The following is a 27,362-nucleotide window of genomic DNA, read 5'->3' on the forward strand; positions in this document are numbered from 1 at the left end:
TTGTTTGTGCCTCCCACCACAGCAACAAGTCACAAAAGAAAAAGTAGGTAAATTGGATTTCATCAAAATTAAAAGCATTTGTGCATCAAAGGATACAATTGAGAGAGTAAGGGACGGGCCTCTGACTCAGCAGTTCACATCCCATATGGCGGGGCTTGGGATCCAGTCCCCGCTCTGCTGCTTGAGATCCAGCTTCCTGCTAATGCACACCCCAGGAGGCAGCAGGTGATGCCTCAAATGCTTGGGTCCCTGCCACCCACATGGGAGACCCAGGCTGAGTTCTCAGCTGCCGGCTTTGGCCTGGCCCAGCCTGTGCTACTGCAGGCACCTGCGGAGTAAGTCAGCTGGTAGCGCCTCCCTCTCTCTGTTTCAAAGAAATAAAAATAAGTATTTTGTTTCACAAAAACAGTGAAAAGACAACCCAGAGAATGAGGAAGAAGATATTTATAAACAGCATATCTGAAAAGGGATGAGTATTCAGAATAGCCATAAATTACTACCTACTAGTCAGCAAAACCAAAAGTCTCCAAAGAAAATATACACATGGCCAACAAGCACATGAAAAATGTTGAATATCACCAGGCAGGAGGAAAATGCAAATCAAAACCACAACGCGTTGACACTGAGGCTGCTGTGGGAAGAAATACGGCCGTTCCAAACAATTAAGCATGGATTCCCACACGACTCAGCCACGCGTGTGCACTCAGGTTCACAGGAGCATTAATCACACTCGTCAGGAGGTGGAAGCAACAGATGAATGGATAAACCACATTCATACAATAAGAATATCGTTCAGCCTTAAAAAGGAGTGAAATCCCGACACATGCTGCAACACAGAGGGACCCTGGAAACACGACGGGAGATGAGCTCAGCCCATCACAGAAGCAAAGCACCCTGCGCCTCACTCAGACCAGTAAGTAGAGCAGCGGCATCAGTGACGGGAAGCAGACGGAGGGATGGGGGTGAGGAGTCAGTGGTTTATGGGTGTTGAGTTTCAGTTTGGGACGAAGAATATAAAGTTCTGAAAACAGATGGTGGTGACAGTTGCAGGGCAACGGGAATGGACTTAATGTTACTGATCTACATACTTAAAATGGTAGAAGTGGGAAATTATATGCTCTGTAGAGTTTGCCACAATAAAAAAAATGTACACAAGAATCAGAAATAAAGTGTGCCCCTTCTCTGAAGGGAGGAGAGAACTTCCATTTTGCTTATGGCCCTGTCTAAATACTGACGGAGTCTGCGGACTCAGAAGGCTTCCATAGCCTTGGCAGCTCATGACAAGAGCCTCGGGTGATCACCGACGTCATAAATAAGAGTGTCAATTGTTAAATCAACAACAGGAGTCACCGTGCACTTACTCCCCATGTAGGACCTCTGTCCTTAATGAGTTGTACTATGAGAATTAACTGTAAAACTTCAAACAGTACTTTATACTTGTGTGTCTGTGTGGGTGCAAACTGTTGAAATCTATACTTGGTATAGAGTTGATCTTCTGTATATAAAGATAATTAAAAATGAATCGTAATGAAGAATGGGATGGGAGTGGGAGTAGGAGGTGGGACAGGAGGGGGAGTGGGAGGGCGGGTATGGGGGGAAGAATATTCCAAAAGCTGTACCTATGAAATTTATATTTATTAAGTAAAAGCTTTCTAAAAATAAATAAGTAAATAAAATAAAGTGTGCCTCAACCCTCACATCTATAAAATGGCAGCGGTGATCATATCAGACACCTCAGAGGGTCTGCTAGGAAGATTAAATAAGTCAAAACCTGCAGAGCACCAGCACCGCGTTCTGCATGCAGTGGGAGCCAAATAAACAACAGCAGGTTAGGAAGGGTGCAGTATACAGTAGGAGCTGATCACTAGGACCCAACCCAGTGTGAGGCTCACAGTCCAGCCATCGGGTCCCCCTGCCTGCAACACACCTTCCTGTTGATATGGCCCCTAGGTGACAACATCTCTGTTTAAGGAGCCAGAGGTGAGATGTCCACAGATCTTCACCGAACTTCCTCCTGTCTTCCCCCTGCAGCTGTGGAGTGCAGGTTCCCAACCTGCTGGGCTGTGGCCTTAAGCCCAAGAGCAGGAGGCCAACCCCCAGGCCCCGATTCAAGGCCTGGGAGGCACCAGATGTGCCTTCAAGCTGTTTCCCTGAGCTCCACTTCCCCCTCTGCCCAGTGGAGAAAGTGATTTCCATCCTGCAGGTTTGGTCAAGACGAGAATGCAAAGATTCCTCTCACTTCCTCCGGGCCGGGTACTGGGCATGCGGCAGACAGGGAGGCTGCTTCTGCTCCTGTGGCTTACTTGCTACAGGGGACAGATCACAGGCAGAAAAATGGCCAAGCAGAACATGGGAGAGCAGCAAAGCTAAGCCAGGAAACGAGACAGGGATGAGGGTGGTGGGCGCAGGGAGGACGAGGCACTGTGGCTGGAGATCCCTGGCTGGAGACCACCCAGGGTAACAGGACAGCACAGCCGGAGGCCATGGGCCCCAGGGCCTGATTCTGGGGGCCTGGCAGGTCACCAAGGGCGACTGGAAACCACCGGGAGCTTCAGGGTGGAGGTGACTCCATCTGACCTTGATCTTACTGAGATGTCTCTGCTGCTGTGAGAGCACAGGGACAGATGGAGCGTCACACCGAGGCCAGCTGAAATGACCTGAGTTTCCCCAGGAAAGCATGGCCTGGCACTGGAGAGTAAAAAGTGGGCACAGTCAGGTGCAGGTTGTGACTTCATCAACCAGAGCCCCAGGCCTCTCTCTGCCTCACAAATAATTTTTTGTGAATTTTCATGATACAATACTAAAAGAAAAACAGAAACAAAACCTATCAGGAAAGTGGAGGTGGAAATAAAGAAACCTTTTACCTGGGGAAAAGAACTTCTATTTCCTGGGGAATCGTAAGATTCCAGATGTGGAGTTAACTCACTGGTTCCAAACTCCATCTCTGCCCTTGGATCATGGTTCTGATTGATCTTTTTCCTTTGTTTGTTTTTTAAAGTTTTTTTTTTTTTAAAGGTAGAGTTACAGAGAGGCAGAGGCAGAGGTAGAGAGAGGTCTTCTATCTGCTGGTTCCCTCCCCAAATGGCTGCAACAGCTAGAGCTGGGCTGATCCGAATCCAGGAACCTGGGGCTTCTGCCAGCTCTCCCACGCAGGTGCAGAGACCCAAGCACTTGGGCCATCTTATACTGTTTTCCCAGGCCATAGTAGAGAGCAGGACTCGAACCAGTGGCCATATGAGATGCTGGCACTGTGGATGGTGGCTCTACCTGCTATACCACAGCGCTGGCCCCTCTGATCAATCTTTGAACAGATGTGTGAACTTCGGCAAGTCACTTAACCTCTCTGAGCCTCATTCTGTCTTATCTGAAAACTGGGTTTGAAAACAGTGCCTAGCCTGTAAGGTTGGACTGAGTAGTAACTGACGTGGTACCAGAGGAGCACCTGGCACTGTGCCTCTCACCAGTGGATGCTCACAGAGTGTCAGCCACTGTGAGGAATGCCACAGCCTCGGGAGTCAGTGGTCCCTAACAGAGACAAGGACTCTGAGCACTCGAGCCCCCGAGACAGACAGAGCCATATCTTCCTGTGCTGCACCCCATAGGCTATCTGTCCATCCACCTCCATCCCAGCTCACTTCCCCTAGAAGTAGCTCCTGGACCACCTGGCCCTCAGCTCACCTGTCCACCAGGATCACCCACCAAAGCCACCTCCTCTTGGACGCCCTCGCTGGCCACCAGCTGTTTCCTTTCCTGAGCTCCAGCATGGCACAGTCTGTGGCTCTGAGGACCACACCCCATCCTGGTACTGTGGCCATGTGTGTCCGTACACCAGCTCAGAGGGACCCCCTACATCTCACCCGGGGAGCCACAGTCCTGTACATCACACACTCCCTGAGAGGTGAATACGAAACATACATTCTGCATTTAGATTAGGATAGCTCAGTATATAAATGCCAAAATCCTCAAAACCCACAAGAAACTCTGAAACTTGAAATACTTCTGGTGCCAAGCATTTGGGAGAAGGGAAATTCCACCTATATATTTTGTGCATGTGAATTAACACAGAAAAAGTTCTTCAAACTAACTGGCACTCACTCAGGGCTTACTATCCGATGCCATTTTACTGTAGCTATGATAATACTAAACAACATTATGCAGGCTTGTAACAATGGCATGTTGTGGTCCCTGATGCCCCTTCTCTCGCTCTGCATCTCTCAAAGGCAAGAACAGCCTCTTCCAGATCGCAGGATGCAGAGTTCCTCTTTTCCTGTCTCCTAGAGAGCCTTGCACAGGTACAGACTCTCTTGTGTCAGCTCTCATAGCGCCACCTTTCCCTCCTCAGTGCTCAGTAAGATACCAACTGCGGGACGAGGCGGGGCGGCTGGTGCCGTAGCTAAGCCTCTGCCTGCGGCTCCAGAACCCATTTGGGTGCTCTTTCCATTTCTGGGCTGTTCCTCTTCTGACCCAGCTCTGGCCTAGGAAAGCAGTAGAAGATGGCCCAAGTGCTTGGGCCCCTGCACCAACGTGGGAGAGCCGAAAGAAGCTCCTGGCTCCTAGCTGTTCCCAGCTGCATCTCCCCAGGTGCTGGGAGAAGTCTTTTAGAAACAGATAAACTAGGCGCTGTGGCACAGTAGGTTAATCCTCCACCTGCAGCACCGGCATCCCATATGGGCGCCAGTTCTAGCCCAACTTTCCTCTTCCAATCCAGCTCAGAGGGCCCAAGCGCTCAGGCCCCTGCACCTGCCTGGGAGACCCAGAAGAAGCTCCTGGCTCCCAGCTTCGGATTGGCTCAGCTCCAGCTGTTGAGCCCATTTTGGGAGTGAACCAGCGGAAGGAAGACCTTTCTCTCTGTTTCTCCCTCTCACTGTCTGTAACTCTACCTCTCAAATAAAAAAAAAAAAAAATCTAAAAGAAACAAAACAAAACAGATAAACTGACTACAGTGACAATTTGGGGCGTGAACCAGTGCATGGAAGACCTTCTCTCTGTCTCTCCCTCTCTCTGTCTATAACTCTACCTCTCAAATAGATAAATCTTTTAAAAAATAAAAAGATAGTTAAGTTGAGAAACACTGCACAAAATGGGCTGTGGGGCTCTTTTCGTCAAGGGAGCTGGTTTGTTTCTTTAAGGAATTTTGCTCTGATTGCTCACTGTCAATGAAGAGAAATCTGAACATCACTGCGGTTCCTTGCTGCCCTGCTGGGGAAACAGCAAGGGCCAACCAACCAGGGAGGATGGTCAGTGAGTGAGCTGGCCGGAAACCATGACTGCTGAATCAGCGCCGCCCACCCTATGCAGAGAACTGTGTGAGCCAGCAGGACACAAAAGGACTGGCTTCCTCCATTAAAAAAAAAAAAAAAAAAAAAAAAAGCCAACATATGTGGAGGAGGTAGAAAGAGGGAAAGGAAAAGAATTGAACTATGTGGAATGCAGGAAATGATGACTTTTACAGACACACACGGCCTTTCACTAAAGTGCACAGGGAGCTGAAAGGCAGTTCAGGATCACAGCTCATGCACACACAGTTCCAAGGGGGCAAACCCAGGGCTGGGTGGAGGGGCCCAAGGAGCTGGCACTCAAGTCAATAACCACGCCAGCGGGGGAGCACAGACCAGGACATGCAGGGTCCCTGTTGGCACTGGGAGCACACAAAGAAAGATGGAACAAGTCTCCAGGAGCTCAGGCGATGGGAGACAGAAAGCTCCAATCAGCAGCTGCTGCCAACTACTGGCCCAGAGGCCACGGGATGCAAATGTTTTGTTGGATCTCTCAGTGTTTCTTAAAAATCTGAATTGAAAACAGTTGCAAGCTAGGAGAGTTTATGTTTAAAAAGGGGTCATGGGGTCAGCGCTTGGCTTAGTGGTTAAGATGCCCACACCCCACATCAGAGTGCCTGGGTGAGATTTCTGACTCTGCTCGGGATTCCAGCTCCCAATTCCAGCCAATGCAGACGCTGGGAGACAGCAATGACGACTCAAGTCATTGGGTCCCTGCCACCCATGGAGGAGACATGGATTGAGTGTCCTGCTTCTGGCTCAGTCACCAGCCCAGCCTAGTGGATGAGAGCTGTGTGTGTGTATGTGTGTGTGCGCCAAATAGGGGCTTCTCTTCTAAAAGTGGAAGCTCTGGCAACACTGGATCTGCTTGTTGGTGTGGGCCCACCTGATGCATTTCTTTTGCAAGGTGCTCACCATCCTCACAGTTTAGTCTGCAACCCTGGACAGGAAACCCCTGCCACAGCATAACACAAAGAGCTGTGAAACGTCATGACTCACAAGCAGGCAGCCCGGCGGGGACTGAGCAGAAGCAGCCTAGGGAGAAGAAGGAATGCTTCCCGGAGGAGGTGACCTCTAGACAAAGTCATAGAGCATAAGTAGGAGTTCATTAGGAGAGAAGCAGAGAAAGGGACTGAGCCTGCCACATCCCCCTGGCTGGCTAATCCTCTCAGTGTGTCAGAGACAATCTCAGGAAATAATCTGCAGACACAAATCCTCTGAGAATCGCATCATCCCAGACCTTCAAAATCATTCACACTCCGCGTGCACCTGCTGCCTCGGACTCTAGCAGGATGAAAGCACTCAGAGTCCCAGGCTGGAGAGGGCTGCATTCTTTATCCCCACTCCACCATTTGTTAGGCAATTCAATAAATACTCACTGGGAGCCTATTATGCAGCAGGTTCTCAACTAATAATGGGAAGCCATTAAAAGCTTTTAAGTGGTTGAGTGTCAGGATCTAGTTTGCCATTTGAAAAGCTCACTGGGCTCGGAGCTCAGCCAGAGCTGGAGCAGGCGGAAGGGGGATGCTCCAGCCAAGGACCTCTCCTCTCAGCGGGAGCTGCTACTCTTCAGAGTGGGGATGTGAGACAGTTGCACAGTCACGGTCAAGGGTGTCCGGGATAAGCTGTGAGAACCTCCTTGACCTAGTGGCTGCCAAGGAATCCTGCAGATGCTGATCGCTGGCGGGGTGGTCAGCCTTTTCTGTGGCTCTCTCCGTTTTTACAGGCGCTGGGCTTTTCCTTTTGCCTGGAGTAAGCATGCAGGGAATGTCTTTCTAATGGAGAAAGCATGTGTGGAATGTCGAGAGTCACCATGGGGAAAGATACTGCCTGTGGCCACCGAGGCGTGGGGAGAGGACAGAAAAGGCTCAGGAGGGAGGGAACTAAGCATACAGCAAAGGTCAGAGGACAGTCCCACGCCCCAGAACGGCCGCCCCGACTCCCCTTCCATGGCCTGCCCGGTGTGCAAAGGCAGCCCTGGGAGGGGTTGGGGGAGGGGCGATGACCATGGACACGGAGTTCCCTGTCTCAGAACCTTCACATATGCTGAGAGAAGTAGACTCCTCACACAGTTTTCTTAAAGAAGGGGCAGGAACTGTGATTCAGCAGCTTAAAGCCACCTCCTGCAGTGCCCACATCTCATGTGGGCGCCCGTTCTGGTCCCAGCTGCTCCACTTCCCATCCAGCTCCCTGCTAATGAGCCTGGAAGGACAGCAAAGATGGCCCAAGTGCTTGGGCCCCTGCACCCACTTGGGAGACCTGGAAGAAGCGCCTGGCTCCTGGTTTCAGCCTGGGCCAGCCCGGGCTGTTGTGGCCATATGAGGAGTGAATCAATGGATGTAAGAGCTCTATCTTTCTCTCTCCTTCTGTCTCTCTCTAACTCCACCTTTCAAATAAATAAATCTTTTTTTAAAAAAAAAGATTTCTTAAGAAAAACTAAAGAAGCTGAAATTCACAACCACAAACACTTGTCATACATGCTCCCAGTCTTTTTTTCTTTCTAAATATGTAAGTGATTTGTGCAGGTGTCAATTTTTGTCTTTTAAAGAGCATGATGGGGGCCGGCGCTGTGGCTTAACAGGCTAATCCTCCGCCTTGCAGCGCCGGCACACCAGGTTCTAGTCCCAGTTGGGGCGCCGGATTCTATCCCGGTTGCCCCTCTTCCAGGCCAGCTCTCTGCTATGGCCCGGGAAGGCAGTGGAGGATGGCCCAAGTCCTTGGGCCCTGCACCCGCATGGGAGACCAGGAGAAGCACCTGGCTCCTGGCTTCGGATCAGCATGATGCGCCGGCCGCAGCGGCCATTGGAGGGTGAACCAAAGGCAAAAAGGAAGACCCTTTTCTCTGTCTCTCTCTCTCATTATCCACTCTGCCTGTAAAAAAAAAAAAAAAAAAAAAAAAGAGCATGATGGGGCTGGCACTGTGGCGCAGTGGGTTAATGCTGTGGCCTGAAGTGCCGGCATCCCATATGGGTGCCAGTTCTAGTCCCAGCTGCTCCACTTCCAATCCAGCTCTCTGCTATGGCCTGGGAAGGCAGTAGAAGATGGCCCAAGTCCTTGGGCCCCTGCACCCACGTGGGAGACCTGAAGAAGCTCCTGGCTGCTGTCTTCGGATTGGCGCAGCTCTGGCCATTGCAGCCATCTGCGGAGTGAACCAGCAGATGGAAGACCTCTCTGTCTGTACCTCTCTCTGTAACTCTTTCAAATAAATCTAAAGGGAAAAAAAAGGGCATGAAAAGAGGGGCAGGCATTTGGCTCAGCAGTTAGGACACCACGTGGGACACCGGCATTCCATGGGGAAGTGCCCAGGTTCAAGTCTTGGCTGTGCTTCCAATGCCAGTTTCCTGCTACTGTGCGCCCTGCCCTGCAAAGTGACTACAGAGAACCGTAACAGATCATGTACTTCAAAACAGCTAGAAGAAAAGTCTTTGAATGTTTTTGCTACAAAGAAACTACAAGTGTCTGAGGAAAGAGACAGGCAGACCCTGATATGAACATCACATAGTGTACACTGTGTCAAAACATCACCAGGTGCCCCATAAACATAGCCAAGTACAATGTTTTTGGGTCAAAAAAATTTTTGTTAAGTTTTTAAGCATTATGAGCAAGGGCGTGGTGCAGTGGTTAAGCCGCTGCTTAGGAAGCCTGCGTCCCACACCAGGGAGTGCCTACATTCCAGTGCTGGCTCTGCTTCTGACACCAGGCTCCTGCTAACGTGCACCTTGGAAGGCCGCAGATAACGGCTCAAATACGTGAGGTCCTGCCACCCATGTGGGAGACCCAGATGGAGTTCCAGGCCCCTGGCTTCAGCCTGGCCCAGCCAGGATACTACAGGCACTTGGAGAGTAACCCGGTCCTGTCTCTCTGCCTTTCAAATAAATAAATAAATTCTAAAAATAAATAAGAACAAAAAAATCATTAAAGGCAAAATAGGCTTTGACCCTCACCACCAGCCCCAGTTCGCCCCCAACCCCTGAGGACAGTGAGTCCGATACGGATGCTGCCAGTCCTGGGTTTAGACATTCACATCCGTCTCCGAGGACCCTTAAGAAATACACAGCCTGGCCGGCGCCACGGCTCAATAGGCTAATCCTCCGCCTGCGGCGCCAGCACCCCAGGATCTAGTCCCAGTCGGGGCGCCAGATTCTGTCCCAGTTGCTCCTCTTCCAGTCCAGCTCTCGGCTGTGGCCCGGGAGTGCAGTGGAGGATGGCCCAAGTCCTTGGGCCCTGCACCTGCATGGGAGACCAGGAGAAGCACCTGGCTCTTGGCTTCGGATCAGCGCGGTGCGCCGGCCACAGCGGCCATTGAGGGGTGAACCAATGGAAAAGGAAGACCTTTCTCTCTCTCTCTCACTACCCACTGTCAAAAAATAAATACACAGCCTGGGCTGTGAATTCTCACATTTACCCCGAGTGGGGTGGCACATGTGTGTTTCCAGTTTTACTGCACTGCCAAGTTGCTCTCTGAAGCGCCTTCACATGCTCTCTGGTGGAGGGTCCAATGTCACCAGCCACACAAACACTTGGGTCAGACGCCCTATTTCTGGCACATTCTAAAACATGCAACTCGTGACTCGTGGGAACAACACGAATGTCCTTCAACTGGAGAAAGATAACAGCGGTGCTTCCATGCCACTGGATTCTAGCTAGCAAATCACAGTCACAGGTGGAAGACTCTCAAATGCATAAGCTAAGTGAGAGAAACCAAAGACAGACTCTATGAATCCATGCATACGACACACCAAAAAACGCACAACTGCTTAAGGTTAGCAAACAGCTCTTGGGTTGTCAGGAACTGGGGGTGAGAGAGGAGACTGATCACAAAGGGAGAGGTGAGAATTTTGGGGTGTGATGGAGACATCCTTCAGGTTGAGTATGCCGAGCATGCAATTATGTTAACAACTGTATGCATTTATCAAAACACTTACGGCCGGCGCCATGGCTCAACAGGCTAATCCTCCGCCTAGCGGCACCGGCACACCGTGTTCTAGTCCCAGTCGGGGCACCGGATTCTGTCCCGGTTGCCCCTCTTCCAGGCCAGCTCTCTGCTGTGGCCAGGGAGTGCAGTGGAGGATGGCCCAAGTCCTTGGGCCCTGCACCCCATGAGAGACCAGGAGAAGTGCCTGGCTCCTGCCATGAGAACAGCGCAATGAGCAGGCTGCAGCGCACCAGCCGCGGCGGCCATTGGAGGGTGAACCAACGGCAAAAGGAAGACCTTTCTCTCTCTGTCTCTCTATCTCACTGTCCACTCTGCCTTGCAAAAAGTAACAAACAAACAAAAAAAAAAACACTTAGTATTATATATTAAAATGGGTAAGTGTTAGGGGCCAGCACTGTGGCACAGTAGGTTAAGACCTTGCTTGCAAAGCTGGCATCCCATGTCATAGTGCTGGTTCAAGTCCTGGCTGTTCCATTTCCTATCCAGCTTCCTGCTGATATGCCTGGGAAAGCAGCAGAGGGTGGCCCAACTGTTTGGGTCTCTGCCACCACGGGGGAGACCCAGAAGCTCCTGGTTCCTGGCTCATTCACTCTCTCTTCTTCTCTAGCACTCTACTTTTCAAAAAGATAAAAATAAATAAAAGCAACCATTTAAAAAAAGATAGAGTACCAACAGAAAGTTGAAATAGTAATAAATATTTTTAAGCTAAGTTCATATTTCTTTCACTTGAGAAAGGATCATTTAAATCTCCCTAGTCTTAGTTCCACTACTCCAGGGCCTGGCCTGTCCAAGCCAGGAAACTTCCTCTTCCTGAAGTCCACACTCCATGTGCCTTTGCCATCTTTCTAAATGTAAACCCGGAAGGTGGTTCCTTAGGGTCTAATTCTTGGAAAGTGCCCAGGTTGCAGGAGCCAGTTGAAAACGCTTCTGCTCAGTCGTTAAGGGCCTCAGAGAGTACTTCACCCATGCCTGCACCATCTGCCACTCCCACTCCCACACCAGTCGCCACCTCAATGGTCCCAAGTATACATGGCCGGCCCACTGCTCCCAGCAGGCTGTCAGCCAGGTGCATGCTGAGACTGGACACTCAAGCATGCTTCTTCCCACCTGGGTGAGATTTTCAGCCTTCTCAGTCACACCAGACCTGCCTTCTCTCCTAGCAGCAGTCATTTGCCTCTCTCCAACCACGGAAGCTTCTTGAAGACAAGGACAGTTTCTCATTCATTGCAGAATTAATTCTCTGTGCCAGGCACTCACTTATTCATACAGAAGGCCCCCACTGCTACACAGCAGTGCTGTCCAACAAGAATACAACCAGAAACCTAATTTTAGATTTTCTAATAGTTATAATAAAGCAAAAAGAAATAGGTAAGATTAATTTTAGTAACACACTGCATTAAACCCAACATACTGGTCCACTTCTCTATCAACCAGGAAGAACACCAGTGTTGAGAACAGTAACCACCACGGTGCCCAGTGCTTTGGTGAAACCTCAGCGGCTGGGCCTTCTGGCAAAACACCTGCTGTTTCATATCGCTGGAGCGTTTGCCATCTCCTTGGGGGTGGCAGCTCTACGTAAGTTTGCTGTGGCTGAACCAAGAAAGACGGCACACGCAGATTTCTGTAGAAATTATGATTCTATGAAAGGCTTCTAGATGAAGACAGCTGGTATTTTTCAGAGTGCGAAGTGATTTGGGGGCTGTAAAGAATTTCTTTGAATTGATTTCCACAGAAGTTTGTCACTGACCCGTGGTCCTGAACTACAAAATATGAAATACGTGGGCTAAGAAATAGCTTCTTTTGGTAAATAAATAATTAAACACTCTGGACCAAAAAAAAAAAAAAAAGCCAATATATCCAAAACATTATCATTTCAATTTGTAGTCAATATTGGAGAAATGATTAATGAGATATTTTATATTCCTTTTTTTGCATACTAAGTCTTTGAAATCTGGTATGTATTTAACACATACAGCAAATCTCACTGTCATTTCAAGTGCTCAACAGCCACATAGAGTTAGCAGCTACCATAGTGGACAGCATAGCTTTATTTTTTTCCCAGAGGCAGACAAACGAGAGAGAGAGAGAGAGAGATCCCATCTGCTAGTTCTCTCCCCAGGTAGTGCAACAGCTGGCACTGGACAGGGCTTAAGGACTCAATCCAAGTCTCCCACATGGATGGCAGAGATCCAAGTACTTGAGCAGTCACCACCACCTCCCACAGTCAGCATGAGCCGGAAGCTGGAATTAGGAATCAGAGCTGGGAGCCGCACCCAGGCACTCCAGTGTGTGACACCGGCACCCTAACTGGTGTGTTCACTGCTGGGCGTAACACCCACCCTCGGACAGCACAGTTTTAGATTCTGGAGACACAGCAATGAACATCCCCAAAGTCCACTCTGGTGGCCATGTCCATGGCTGTGAGCCCAGTCCAGGCAGCGGCACCACTTACTTGTACACTGCTTCCTGGGACTCAGGATTGGGATTTAGTTTTTTCTCAACACAGCAAGCAGAGTGACCATTTCAAAAAATGCTCACTCAGATGGAGTCATCTCACTGCCCCTCAGTGGCCCCCCACGCCCCCAGCTTACAGGGCAAGAACAGCCTGTGGACTTGGGACGCACTGCTGCCTGCCATGCAGCTGTCCCTCTCTACTGCTCGCCGCCTGGCTCTCATCTCTGCCTTCGTCCTCTTCCTGCTGCTGCTGTTCCATCTCACAGGCCCACTCCTGTGCCGGGCCTCCATGCAGGCTTGTCCTGGGCCTGAAACCCCTGTCTCCAGACCAACCCCTGCCCCTCCTCCAGGACAGTTGCAGCGTCCTGTCTAGACGCAGCCTACCTGACCGGCCAGCAGCCCACCTAGCCCTCCAGACACTGCCAACGCTGCTCTGCTGGCTCCCCTTAAACTCATGACCCTCGGGCCGGCGCCGCAGCTCAATAGGCTGCGGCGCCAGGTTCTAGTCCCTGTCACGGTGCCGGATTCTGTCTCAGTTGCCCCTCTTCCAGTCCAGCTCTCTGCTGTGGCCCGGGAATGTAGTGGAGGATGGCCCAAGTCCTTGGGCCCTGCACCCCATGGGAGACCAGGATAAACACCTGGCTCCTGGCTTCAGATCAGTGCAGTGCGCCGGTCGCGGTGGCCACTGGAGGGTGAACCAACAGCAAAGGAAGACCTTTCTCTCTGTCTCTCTCTCTCACTGTCTACTCTGCCTGTCAAAAAAAAAAAAAAAAACTTATGACCCTCGAGTACACTCTTGACGCCTTCATTCCTGTGTGTACTGGTTCTTCTGCTTACACTACCATAAGCTCCACTGGGTCCCCGGTCCAGAACGGTGCCAGGCACAAAGAACACTGCTCAATGAAGGAATGGCAGCCCTTGGCCTTACACAGCTTGTAATTTAGCGAAGGACACATCAGGAAGATAAAATCCTATGGAAGAAAATAAAACTCGGCAGGGAGAATGGGAGAAGGGCAGGCGGCCACTCAGGAGACAACCTCATTACCACCTACGCAAAGCAATGACAATGCTAAACCTAGCAACAGCCAACCACATGGCAGCTGCCACACGCCAGGCCCGGTGCTCAGCACCTGACACCTACTGACATGGCAGTCCCAGGCCCACCCTGTGCTGGAGCTGGTGTCACTTTCTGCCTGCACTGCCTCCATCTGTATCCTTTCTCTCTGGGGACCATCCTGTCTATATTGTGTGGCTCAACTGGAAGAGAAGCCATCGGGAGGCAAGAAGTTGTGTCTCTGTGCTCCTTACTTGAACTCCAGGAGCCAAAACAGCGCTTGGCATGGGGGACCTGCTCACTGAATGAATGAATCAATCCATCTGAAACACAGTTGCCAACCTGAGGGCCAGAAAACAGAGTCCTGAAGACACAAATGAGAACGATTACCTCCAGTTTGCTCAGTGTTTATACTGCGACTGCCAGGAAGACACCCGCTCAGCAGGGCACTCACTGACTGCGGGTCGCAGCCCCTGGTGCCAGCCCTTCCCAACACTGCTTCTGACTTGTCTGCTTATCTGTTTCTAACTCCTATCAGCCAGGGCTTCTCTCAGATGCTCAGAGAGAACTGTAGTGAAGTCACAGCCATCTGACGATCTATGTAACCAGCATGTTAACTCTGCACATTAAATGTATTCAGAAACCACCACTTCATGCAGCCACAAGAAGTGATAAAACCCAGTCACTGTGACAGTGAGACTAGCCAACTCTTCCTGAGAGCTCAGTCTGAGTGCAGGCCCTCTGCAAACTCCTCTGTTCATCACCTGTTTCCTCCTTGCAGCAACCCAGGAGGTTGTTTCTTTGTCAAACCCATTTTATAGACAAGAAAACTGAGTATCGGAGAGATAAAGCAGTTTGCCCCAAAGTATCCCCAGTCTATACTGCCCAGCTGCCCTGTGCGTCCCCCAGGTGCCCCCTTGCTGCTGCCCCACTCCCTCGGGCAAGCTCCCTGCATCCCACCTGTCAAATTGTTTCACATCTCAAGAGAATAAAGATACTGACCAGGACTGCTGGTTCCTCCCAGACAACACAGGCCTCCAGCACTGGGTTAAGCACCAGATGTCTCTGTTCTCAGGAAGTTCACAGTCAACAATGGAAAAGAGGCAGGCACCCCAAACCCAGCCCCCTCCCCACAAAGCAACAGGAAGAAAAAAGAAAAAAGAGACAACTCACGATTCTGCAATTTAAAAAATAAAGCGAGACTCTTTCGTTTTATGGCCCGACTTTGGTTTTGGTTCTGACGACACAGTTGGGGGAGGGGCCACCAGGATGTGATTCAAAGGTCTTTACAGGCCCTAAACACAGCCAGGTGAGAAGCAGGCATGCAAACCCCTTTGGAAGGGGAGGGGGTGAGCTCGCTCTCCCCACCCACCCACCCCCCACCACCTCCCACCACGCCATTAAATCCAGGAGGCTGTCCTTAAGAGATCTGGGCGGCGCCGGAAACGGAGGATTAGCCTATTGAGCCACAGCACCGGCACACCAGGTTCTAGTCCAGGTCGGGGAGCCGGATTCTGTCCCGGTTGCCCCTCTTCCAGTCCAGCTCTCTCTGCTGTGGCCCGGAAGGCAGTGGAGGATGGCCCAAGTGCTTGGGCCCTGCACCCGCATGGGAGACCAGGAGAAGCACCTGGCTCCTGGCTTCAGATCAGCGCGGTGCGCCGGCCGCAGCGGCCATTGGAGGGTGAACCAATGGTAAAGGAAGACCTTTCTCTCTGTCTCTCTCTCTCTCACTGTCCACTCTGCCTGTCAAAAAAAAAAAAAAAAAAAAAGAGAGAGAGAGAGAGAGAGAGTGAGATCTGGGCCACCAAGTCAAGCGGGATGCCTGGATACAGCCTTCTGCAAATGGCGATAGATTCTGCATCACACCAGGGGCTTCTGACCTCTTACCAGCGGCCTCAGAGGACCCCTTCCCCAGACCCCTAGCCTAGAACTTCCCCAGCAGGGTAGCCATCTGTCTTGGTCTGCTCCACCACTGTGGACAACGCTGGCAGACAGAACAAGCGGCACTGACACGCAAGATATCCAGGTTTCTATTTGCACCCGAGGTGGGTGGGAGGGAGAAGGACACACTCAATCCTACTCAAGGCCAGAAAGTGTTATTTGCTCAATCATTTTTACTGTCCCCTGAGTTTTACAGTGGGCTCAGAGGAGCAGAGGGCCTGGCCCAAAGCCCAGTGGCTCTGCAGCTCCCTACGCTTAGCAGACAACAATTTTGAATCTGAGATGTCAGTTCCTCAATTGCAAATCATAATAATCCTGTCATACAGAATTGTTGGGAGACTAAATGAGGTGACATAAACAAAGCATTTTGAACCAAGCCTGATACACAAGAACTCCACCATTCCTGGACATTATAAGTACCTGGAAGGGTTGTAGGGGGCTTAAATGTGAAGAACATTTTTGCCTTGATACACACCGCACTTCAAAAAAGTTCTTGGAAAATTGCATTGAAAGATAAATTCAGTTTGGTGCAAAAAATCCAAATCCAGGGGCAGGTGTTGTGGTGTAGCTGGAGAAGCTGCCACCTGGGACACTGGATCCCATATGGGCACCATTCAAGTCCTGGCTGCTCCACTTCTGACCCAGCTCCCTGCTCATGGCCTGGAAAAGCAGAGGAAGATGACCCAAGTGCTTGGGCTGCTACACCCGATGAAGCTCCTAGCTTTACCCAGTCCCAGCCATTGCAGCCATCTGGGGAATAAACCAGTGAATGGATGATCTCTCTCTATCGTTCCCCCTCTCTCTGTAACTCTGACTTTCAAATAAGTAAATAAATTTTTTATAAAATTTCAAATCCATGTATTTGCATGATTTCCAAAAAGTATTATGAAAAAATGGATTCCAAAATTTTTAGCATCAAAATTACTTACATTTTATTTTGTTTGTAAAATTTATTTATTTCTTTATTTGAAAGGCAGGATGACAGAGAGAGGGAGAGGCAGAGAGAAAGACCTTCCATCTGCTGGTTTACTCCCTAAATGGCTGCAACAGCCAAGTCTTAGCCAGGCAGAAACCGAGAACCGGAAACTTCATTCGGGTCTCCCATCTACTGATTTCCCAGATTCATTAGCAGAGAGCTTGATCGGAAGCAGAGCAGCTGGGACTTGAACTGGTGCTCTGATATGGGAGAACAGCATTGCAAGCAGCAGCTTAACCCACTGTGCCACAATGCCAGCCCTTCAACTTATATTTTAATTTCATTTTCCAAGAATTTTCTAAAATACCCTCCTAGAATTCTGATGCAGTACAATTGTACTACACTGTATACTGGTATTACTATTTATTGTTATTATTACTGCTATTAGTCCATTAGATTGCTTGGAGCCAGAAACAGAACAGAGGCTAGGGAAGGAACCCGTTTGGCAGTGTGTTGCTGTCAGGCCTTGTGCTCCCAGGACTTCAGGGAAGACGTAAACGTGACTGTCAACAGGACCCATCAGAGGTCAGGTTTACTCCACATGATTGTTCTGGGTCCATCACAGCCATCAGATCAGGTACACATACGGGAGGTCCTGGTCTCTTAAGGAGATCACTAACTGGCACTAGGGGAAGGGGGAAGGATGTCAGGTCCACAATCAACCATGATAGGAAACAGAAAATAAAAAGCCCAAGTATCCAGAAGGGCCCATCTGACGTCTAAAATACACAGCTACATAAAGCCATCAATTAGCAGTCCTCTGGCTACCTCTCAAGGACATGAACCAGGGGCGAGCACCCCAGTGCAATGGGTTAAGCCTCGGTTTGGGACACCTGTATCCCATATTGCAGTGCCGACTGGATCCCCGCTACTCTGCTTCCCACCCAGCTTCCTGCTGCTGCACACCTCGGGAAGCAACGGACAATGGCCCAAGTACTTGGGTCTCTGCCACCCACATGGGAGACCTGGGTGGAGTTCCTGGCTCTTGGCTTTGGCCTGACACAGTTCCTTCTGTTGTGGCCATTTGAGGAGCAAACCACCAGACAGTGAGAGTTCTCTCTGCACCCTACCACCACCACCACATCACTCTGCCTTTCAAATAAATATTTAGAAAACAAAAACAGAACACAGACCAGCAAAGCTCCAAGAGCCTCAGCTCTGCCGTTGGTCTGAGCACACCCAGGGACATTCGCACTCAGAGGAACAGAGTTAAGATGCCTTGTTTTCCAGGCCACTCCTTAACAGTGCTGTCAGGGAAAGGTGTCCAGTCTTGGGCAGGAGGCTCCGGCCTGGCACACAGGGTCCAGAGTCCTGCCTGACTACCACGTGGGATGGAAAATCCCTCAAGAAGAACCGGGGACAACAAGAATCCACAGGGCCTGCAGACCAGCAGCCACACAAATTAGTGGGGGTCAGATATTCCAGAACCCAGAGGAAAACGCTTTCCCAACTCAGCAAAGTTCCAACCCCGGAAGCAGATGGCATTCGAGGGGGGAGGCGGCATAAGAGAAAAGAAAAGGAAAATCAATCAGAAAAAGAAACTGACTTCTACTGCTCAAGAGAAGCCTGTTCGTGCAAAATTCTATGTTCTAGGCAGGTAAAGTAACAAGTAAAACAAAACAAAAAATAAAAAGCCACTCTTAACCATAAGGCAGAACAATGATGCGACCACAGCAACAGTTGCTTCTGGGAGTTCTAGGGCACAGCATTGGAGCCCCCCAATCCCACCCACCAACCTTCCCAGCACCAGACCCCTGGGTGAAGTTCCAGTCTGGCCCTGGTGCCAATGCCTGACACCACGAGGCAGGTCCTCACCTCCAAGATGTAACTCATAGTGGAGCCGAGGCCAGCAGGATTTTCACAGCCATGATGAGCCTGCTGCTCTCAGGAAGGGTTTTCTCCAAACAAAGCCTTCAGGAACTTCCACGCAGGGGTCCAAGGATCCATGCAGCCCCCTTGTCTGCCAGTTACAGCTTGAGAGAGAAGAGCTATGACCACAGGACTGTGTCAGGGGAACAAGCCTCAACTTGTCACTGCCTCTATGCAAAATGGGTCAGCAACATCCTATAACACAGCCCAGCAGACAGACCCCACCCACCCATCTACCCACCACACACAGCCGTGTTGTCCATGCAATTCTCCAGCAATCAAACCGCCCCGGGGGAACAGTGGGGCTGACAGAGTGGAGGGGGCGAGGACGGGGCAGGAAGGGGCTGCCAGCCTCTCCCGAAAACAAACCCCCAAGCCTCACCCTCCTGTCTCTGAGCCCTCCCAATCTCCTGGCAGGGTCTGAAGTCAGGAGCCCAACACAAGGGGAGAAGAGTCCAGGCCTGCAGACTACCAGGAAAATTCGAGATGGAGCCACAGCCTCACGGCTGGGCTTCCTGAAAGTCTACACCCAGACCACAAACACTGGCATCAATAGGAGCACATCAGCCAAGGGAAAATAAACCTAATTCAATCAACACTCCATCCAGAAGGATGAGGGTGCACGGGCACCCAGCCACGCCAGAAAAGCAATGCAAAAGGGGAGAAAGTTTCAAAACACACCAGTTACTGAGTTTTCGGAAATCACCTTCACCCAGCCCTGGGAGAGGGGGTTGGGGATGGGGGGGGAGGGGAGGGACGGCCAAGGATGGAGGGCACATCGCAGGCTTCACAGACCTCCAGTTTCACAAAAGGGGCCTCCAAACCGCATCTGCGGCCCCAGGTCGGTTCTGATTGGAGAGGGGTCTATTTTTAGAGATTAGGTAATACGCTTTTGATCAAGTGCATAAAGCCAGAATCACCTCCAGGCGCGGGCCATTCGGTGCCACCCGCGCCCCCTCCCGCCCCTCCCCAGACGCCCAAACTCGCTGCCAGCCTGGAGCGTGGTGATGGGACGCGCTGGGTTCACACACACACGACGGAATCCGAAAAGCCCCTCTCCGCTCTCCAACGACACCAGGGCGGCATCCCTGCCCGCAAGGCCGAGGCTCTCGAGTTTCCAGAAAAGCGGAGGACAGAATTGGAACTTACTGGAAGGTGGCTCCAGCCGTGTCTCCAGGGTCACCCGGGCGCCCACCTCCTGTCCGCGTGGAAATCCACTCGCGGGTGCCGGGAGAGCCCAGGCTCATGCCTGCTAGCTGCTCCTCGCTGCTCCTCCTCGTCCCGGCCGCCCCGAGCCTGCCCGGCCCGCGGGCCCATGTGCTCGGCGGCCGCACGCGCTCTGCCCGGCGAGCGCGGGGCTGGCGGGTGGCCCGTGACGTCACGGCGGCTCGCGCTCCGGGCCGCGGGGGAGGGAGAGCGCGCGCCGCCCGGCCGGCCGCGTGCGTCCTCGGTCCCCGCGCGCCGGCTCCGCTGCGGCCGCCGCGCACGCACCTCTATCCGCTGTCCCCGCAAGGCAGGGGCACCACGCCGGGCAGGGCTGCGCTGGGAGGCGGGCGGGCCTGGGCCAGGTCGCCGAGGACCCAGATGGTGCGGGGGAGGGCACACTCTGCGCGGGGCTGGGGCTGGGGGCGGGGTGGGGTCCTCGCTGCGCTCACACCCGGGCCCTGCCAAGCCCTCGGGAACCCTGCGGTGATGCCCGCTCGCGCTTGCCCTGCGCTTCCCGCAGCCCTTCCCAGAGTCCTGGAGCCAAGGATTTCTTGCCACTTTCCAGATGGGGATGGCGAGCTTAGTGAATCGAAGCACCAGGGCTCTGAAGTGGGTTTAGTTTCCGCAGGAGACGGCTGGCTGAGCTCCGTCGCCGGTAATCTGAGCGCCTCTTTGGGTACCATTCAGCATCCGCGAGTCTGGGGAGGGGCGCGCGCACCTTCGCTCCTGCCTGGCCCTCTCCCGCTGTCCCCAGGCGCTGAGCTGCAAAGGCGCGCAGACGACCACCTGTCTGCGCAGCTCCCCCAACCCGGGGCTAGAGCTGAGCCACACATTATTAAGCTAGCCCCGTGGAAGGCCCAGCAGGCCCTCCAAGGTGGGGCGGGGGGGGGGGGGCAGGAGGACGCGGATCTTCCCGCGTGGGATGTGCTCATCTTGCTTTCGGTACATAAGCTCCGTCTGCAAGACGCTGCCTCCTCCGAGCTCTGCATTTATTGACCACGATTGGGAACCGGGTACCTTGCTAGGCCGTGGGTAAGGGGCGTGAAAGAAGAACCCCACGCAGATACTGGAAGGAAGTCGGACACACAAATGAGTGATTTCAGGATCCCGGAAGCGAAGGCCCAGTACTGCTGCATCCTTTATAATTTCTACCCCCTAGGAGGGCTTTTGTCTGCTTCCGCTGTGGCTGGTTCAGTTTCTCCTTCTCCCATGCGAATAATTCTCCTCTCTTGAAAAATAGCGATCCTCAGTCAATGCTCTTCTACCACTTGTAACCATACTCATTTGTGGTCCCCGCACTCCTGCACGTGGCTCGCTGTGGGAGGCTAGACAGGCCCCTGGGCTACAATTGTCATGTACATTTTAAGAGAGGGAGTGAGAATGACTACAAATCTCCGAGTCGGTGCAAGGGGTTCTAGAAGCGTCGAGAATCTGCTTTGGGTATGTTTAGATGGTTTCTCAGGTGCGGTGGAGAATTTTAAAATATGATTTGAAAGTTTCTTTATTTTATTTGAAAAGCAGAGACATGAGGTGGGGTGGAGAGAGAGAGAGAGAATCAATCTCCTATCTGCTTGTTCACTCCCTAAATGCCCACAAGGGCCAAGGCCATGCCAACACCAACCAAGAGTCCAGAACTCAGTCTGAGTCTCCCATGTGGTTGGCAGGGACTCAAGCACTTGAGCCATCACCTGCTGCCTCCCAGAGCGCATGTTAGCAGGAAACTCTGAACCCCGCAACTGTGATATTGGGGAAGCCATTCTCCTGCTAGATGTCATGGGAGACCCCCCTTCCAGTGGCAACCTCAGTCCCGCTTCTTGGGTCCCAGGGATGGGACTCCAGCCACCCTGTTAGCTGCTGCCCTGAAACGCTTTGCCAACTGCAGGAACCTTCACTCAGCTTTCATGGTGATAGCACCTGCCCCCTCTGGGTCTCTAACACTACTGCACTGGTCTTAGATTCACATTTTTGCTTTTTAAAACATTCTCCATTAGAATTGATCTTTTTCAGTAAAAAGACAAAGGAAGAAAATAGTATTTTAGGGGTGCCTGTTGCATCGCAGCAGGTTAAGCTGCTGCTGGGGACACCCACATCCCATATCATAGCACCAGTTGGAGTCCCAGCTGCTCTGCTTCTGATCCAGCTTCCTGTTAATGCATCCTGGGAAGCAGCAGATGATAGATCAAGTGCTTGGGCTTCTGCTCCTCACACGGAAGACTCAGAATTCTGGGCTCCTGGCTGCTGGCTGTTGCTGGCATTTGGAGAATGAAATGGTATATGGCAGATCTCCTCGCTTTCTCTCTCCCCCCTCATCTCTCATTCTGCCTTTCAAGTAGATGAAAAAGTAAACAGTTTTTAAAATAATATCTTAATAGCACTACCTACAAAGAACATTTTGCTGTATCAGCTTCCAAATTTTTAAATCACTTATTCTTCCAAAAGTGATACAATATTTATACATTATAAAAAGTTAAAGCTATGCAGAAAAACACAGAAAACAAAACCAGATTTTATCAGCCTGAAATAACTTTCATGAATATTACATAAAGCATAGACTTTTTAAAAGACATAGATACATATAAGTAGATTTTTTATGTAAATATATGAATGGATGCAGATAAGAAAAACAAATTTGTTTTAAAATGTTAATATCTTCAAAATTTTTTAAAGAAAGTAAGGAAGGAGAGAGATTGAGAGAGTAGAGGGAAATATGTTTATCTTCTTAGAGTTGGACTTATGAAGTATATGAAATCTGTTCTCATATTAATAAAAAAATTTAAATTTTAATACCTTATAGCTGCTTTTTTAAAATGTAAAATGTTTAATTTTTCCCGTAATAGAAGACAAGGAAGCTCACAAGAATCTGAAGGACCCGTTAAATTTTAAATATTCCTACCAGGAGTCAGAAGGGAGATGGTAAGAAAGAGTGAAGCAATGGTGCTTTCTTTGTTGATTTCTTCATATCAGATGGCAGGCAACCTCTGGCTCTGCCGTGAGCACATTTTCGCCCATTTCTGTAGACTTTACCCCCTAGCCTAGTTGATTGTGTTATTATTTTAGAATTGCCACTGTCCATTCTCTCACCACAATTCCCATGATTTTTTAGTATCAGGTCTATAATTAAGTAATTTCACACTCAGAGCTAGTCTTTCCCTCCTCTGTGTCTGCTTCCTTATCTACGAAATCCATTCATTCCTTTATCAAAGATTACCAAGCGCTTATTATGCCAGGCACTGTGCAGACCACCTGAACTGTATGGACCATGAGAGAAGCAAGGAGCCCACTCTCAAGAGGCTCACGTTCTAAGGAGAAGAGGCAGACAGATAAGCAAGGTCATTTCAACAGCAGCCAGTTCTATTGTGACAATAGATCTGGGTGAAGGACCAGACAGGGATGGAGCAAGAGGGGTGTTGATCTAACCAGCAAGAGGAAGCCAGCCACAGAGACCGGAGGAAGTGTTCCAGGAATGGGGCACAGCCAGGTTAAAGGTCTGCAGGCACAGGAGAACAAGACCATCAGTCACTCAGCAGAGGCTTATTGAGTCAGACAGACCAACAGTGGCATCACCATTGTCTGTTGGTTTAATGGACAGGAACCATATACATCCATCTGGAGCTGCCCATGTTATCTCCAGCACCAGCTCAGTGATTGTATGTAGAATCTTTGAGTGAATGAATGAATGGGTGTCCTGGATGTTCTGGGAGCAGAATGAGAGGGGGTGGGTGCCGGATGTGGTCGAAGCACAAAAACAAGCATCCACTGGACAGAGAACACCAGGGGAGGTGGGACCTGGGTTGAAACTTGAAAAACAGTGTTGGAGTTTTCCAGTCTGACAAAGAGGAGAGAGGGGGTGTTTGGGTCCCCGTGGAGTGTGATACATACAAATGTTTCAGCACGGCCGGAGTATGAGTCACTGTTGGAAAAGTCATGAAAGTTTAGAGCAGAGAATAAAAGACCGGATCCTGAGATCTCTTGAATTCCATGCTGAGTAATTTAGCCTTTGCCTCGATAAAATGGAAAGCCGCTGAAGACTGCAAGCAGGGATGGGACTCAAGCTGTTTTGCTCCTTAGAAAGATCCCACAGCTGTCATAAAGAATGGATGTCAGTAGAGCTTGGCAAGAAACAAAGAGACCAGCTAGAAGGTGGCGGCAGAAACCTCCATGAGAAACAAGGGGAGTGGTCACTTAGACAGTGCGGAGGAAGGGCTGGCTGCAAAGAAGGCTCAGGAGAACAAATCCACAAGATAAACCCATCTGGGGAGGGAGGGAGGGAGGAACCATCTCTGATTTCCAAGTGCTGGCGGGTTGGTGGTACTATTCATTTGGGAGAGAGACAAAGGAAGAGGGTGCAGACATGGGTGGGAAATGGGGTACCCTTGATTGCAGACTGATCGAGTTCAACAACCCGGCAGGCAGATGGCTACAGATGTCCCTGGTTTGTGGGAAGAGATACAAATTGCACTGTCATCAGCCTCTGGAGTAGTGATTGATGTAGTAGGCAGGAATAGATGCACCAGGCTGGGAGCCTATTTTAAATGAGAGGGCCAAGAGGAGTCAGCATTGATGGAGCAGGGGCAGGCAAAGGCTACCTGTGTTCAGAATATGCTCTTAAGCCTGCATTTCAGTTTCTCTCTCTCTCTCTCTCTCTCTCTCTATATATATATATATATATATATATATATATATATATATATCTAAAGGTTGATTTATTTATTTTGAAAGAATTACAGAGAGGGAGAAACAGAGCTAGAGAGGTCATCCTTCTATTGGTTAACTCCCCAAATGGCCACAACTCCAGCACTGGGCCATGCTGAAGCTAGGAGCCAGGAGCTTCATCTGGGTCTCCCATGTGGGTGGCAGGGCCCAAGCACTTAGGCCATCTGTGGCTGCTTTTCCCAGGCCATTAGCAGAGAGCTGGATTCGAAGTGGAGCAACCTGGACAAGAACCGGCACCCATATAGGATGCCTGTGTCACAGGTGACAACTCTACTCACTGTACCACAACACTGGTTACTCATCCTCTTTCTTACTGGCCTCACAGGTGGCCAGGCCAGGCCCCACCACTCAAAGTGTCCAGAGGTTATGTTCTGGAGATGCACCAATTCAGTCATCTTCATACTCATAGTCATCACTTCCATCTCTTCCTCCTCTTGGACTCTGCAACCCCTGAGCTGGACCTCCTGAATCCAAGTCTCCCCCCCACTGTTAGCCTCTCAGCAGTGCAGCCTTCTGCCTCCCACTCTCTCCAGGCCCTATCTAACTGTATCTAATGGTGCCCTCTCCTTAGCCTTTTCTTTTCTCCTACAATGTGCTTCTGAGGGCTCAGCTGTCCTCTGCCATGCAGGTCCCTCTCTTCCCTGAGCACCTCCTGCAATACTTTCAACAACGTCCTCTTCCTCTAGGACTCATGGTCGTGCTGGCACCAGCCCTGCCTGATCACTTCCAGTCACTACCCAGTCAGGCTTGTCTTCCTGAGCCTCTGAAGAGCCGTCCAGCTGAGATCGTTTATAGTCCTCAGTCGTCAAATCAGGGCCAGAGAAGTCACTGACCTTGGCTAAGCAGATGGACAAATCAGCACGTGGCAGAGGCAGGACTTGATAAGCCACCTGTGTCCCCTACAACCTAGCGTCCCTAAAGTACAATCAAGCCAGGAATGGCTGAATTTCAGGCAGTGAATTGAAACCTCCTGGAGTCACTTTCATTGTCTACTCTCTCCCATCACAGTGTGGAGCACCAGGAAGGGCATCCAGTTTGATCAGACCACTAGGGCTTTCAGTCCTGTTGCTGCCCTGTGACCCTGGGCATGCTACTAAACGTCTGATTTTTTTTAAAAATTTAGTTCTTTAATTGTGGCAAACACACATAACATAAAACTTTCCATTTCAAGTGTCATGTAAGTTCGGTGACATTGAGTTCATTCACGCTGTTGTGAAACCATCCACCTTCCTTTCCTGAATGCTTTCATCCTGTGAAACTGAAACTCCGTACCCACGAAACAAGAGCTCCTCTTTCTCCTCCCCTTGTAGCCCTTGGCAACCACCTTTCTCCTCTTCTGCTGGATGAATCTGACCACTTTCACTACCTTGTGTGAGACGAATCATGTGGCATTGTCTTTTTGTGACTAGCTATGTTCATGTAGCCTAATGTCCCCAAGGTATATCCATGAGTTGGCATGGGCCAGAATCCCCTTCTTAGAGCTGGATAATAATCCATTTTGATCATGTACCACATTCTGCTTATCCATTCACCCATCCATGAACCATTGGGTTGTTTCCACCATTGTGAATAATGCTGCTCTGAACATGGGTGTCCAAATGTCTCTCTCTTTTTTAAACATTTCCTTTATTCATTTGAAAGGCAGAGTTACAGAGAGGCAGAGAGAGAAAGAGAGAAAGAGAGAGAGAGCGAGAAAGAGAGTGAGCTAGCTTCCATCCACTGGTTCACTCCCCAAATGGTTGCAACAGCCAGAGCTATGCTGACCCGAAGCCAGGAGCTTCTTCCAGGTCTCCCAGGTGGGGTTAGGGGCCCAAACACTTGGGCCATTTTCCACTGCTTTCCTAGACCATAGCAGAGAGCTGGATCAGAAGCGAAACATCTGGGACTCGCACCACCATCCATACGGGATGCTGGCACTGCAGACCAGGGTTTTAACCTGCTGTGCCACAGAGCCAGCCCCTCAAATGTCTCTTTGAGACCCTGTTTTCTATTCTATTGAGAATATATCCTAGAAGTGTAATTGCTGAATCATATAGCAATCCAAGTTTTAATTTCTTTGAAGAACATCCATACTGTTCAGATTTTAAAATAAGTTTTGTATTTGGGGCTAATTTTAGATTTGCAGAAAAGTTGCAAAGTACAGATAGTACAGAGTTACCCATACCCCTCACCCACACCCCGCTGTTCTTATGATCTTTCATTTCCATGGGGCATTTGTCAAAATGAAGAAACCAACATTGGTACTTTGCTATTAATTAAATGCTAGACTTCATTTTGGTTTCTCTACTTTTTCTTTTTATTATTTTTTTAAATTTATTTATTTGAAAGGCAGAGTTACATAGAGGCAAAGGCAGAGAGAGAGAGAGAGAAAGAGAGAGAAAGAGAGAGAGAGGTCTTCTATTCGCTCTTTCAGTCCCCAGTTGGCCACCACAGCCAGCGCTGAGCTGATCTGAAGCCAGGAACTATTTTTATTTGAAAGAGAGACTGAGAGAGAGAAAGACAAATAGAGAGATCACGCCCCCAAATACCTTCAACAGGCCTAGCTGTGGCTAGGCCAGGCTGATGCCAGGAGCCTGGGTCTGGGTCACCTACATTGATGACAGGGACTCAGCTACTTGAACCATTATCTGCTACTTCCCAGGAACATTAGCAGGAAGTCAGACTAGAAGCGGAGCAGCTAGAATTTGAACCAGGTAATTCAACATGGGATGGGGACATCCCAGGCTGCAGCTTAACCCACTGTGCCATGAGGCCCACACTTCTTTGCTCTTTTTCAACTGGGTTATTTGTTTCCTTGCTGTTGAGTTGAGTTCCTCACATATTTTTAACATAAGGCCTTATCAGATGCATAGTTTGCAAATGTTTTCTCCCACTCTGCCAGTTGTCTCTTCACTCTGCTGATCCTTTGCTTTGCTGTACAGAGCTTTTCAGTCTGGT

The 27,362-nt window shown here is 50.3% G+C and overlaps 1 long non-coding RNA gene across 23 annotated transcripts in view; it reads right to left on the minus strand.

Moving 5' to 3' along the window:
* The window catches only part of LOC133757518 (uncharacterized), a 261,209-nt gene extending 241,374 nt beyond the window's left edge, over positions 1-19,835 (minus strand). For 22 of the 23 annotated variants that reach the window (XR_009865670.1, XR_009865679.1, XR_009865665.1 and 19 more), the window contains exon 1: positions 19,656-19,835. This is a non-coding gene — a long non-coding RNA (uncharacterized LOC133757518). Of the gene's footprint in view, positions 1-18,452; positions 18,626-19,655 lie in introns of all 23 variants that reach the window. The other variant, XR_009865680.1, reaches the window with a different exon arrangement.
* Positions 19,836-27,362: the final 7,527 nt, after the last annotated feature.

The sequence above is a fragment of the Lepus europaeus genome, chromosome 4, assembly GCF_033115175.1.
Source record: "Lepus europaeus isolate LE1 chromosome 4, mLepTim1.pri, whole genome shotgun sequence".
Classification (NCBI taxonomy): Eukaryota; Metazoa; Chordata; class Mammalia; order Lagomorpha; family Leporidae; genus Lepus; species Lepus europaeus.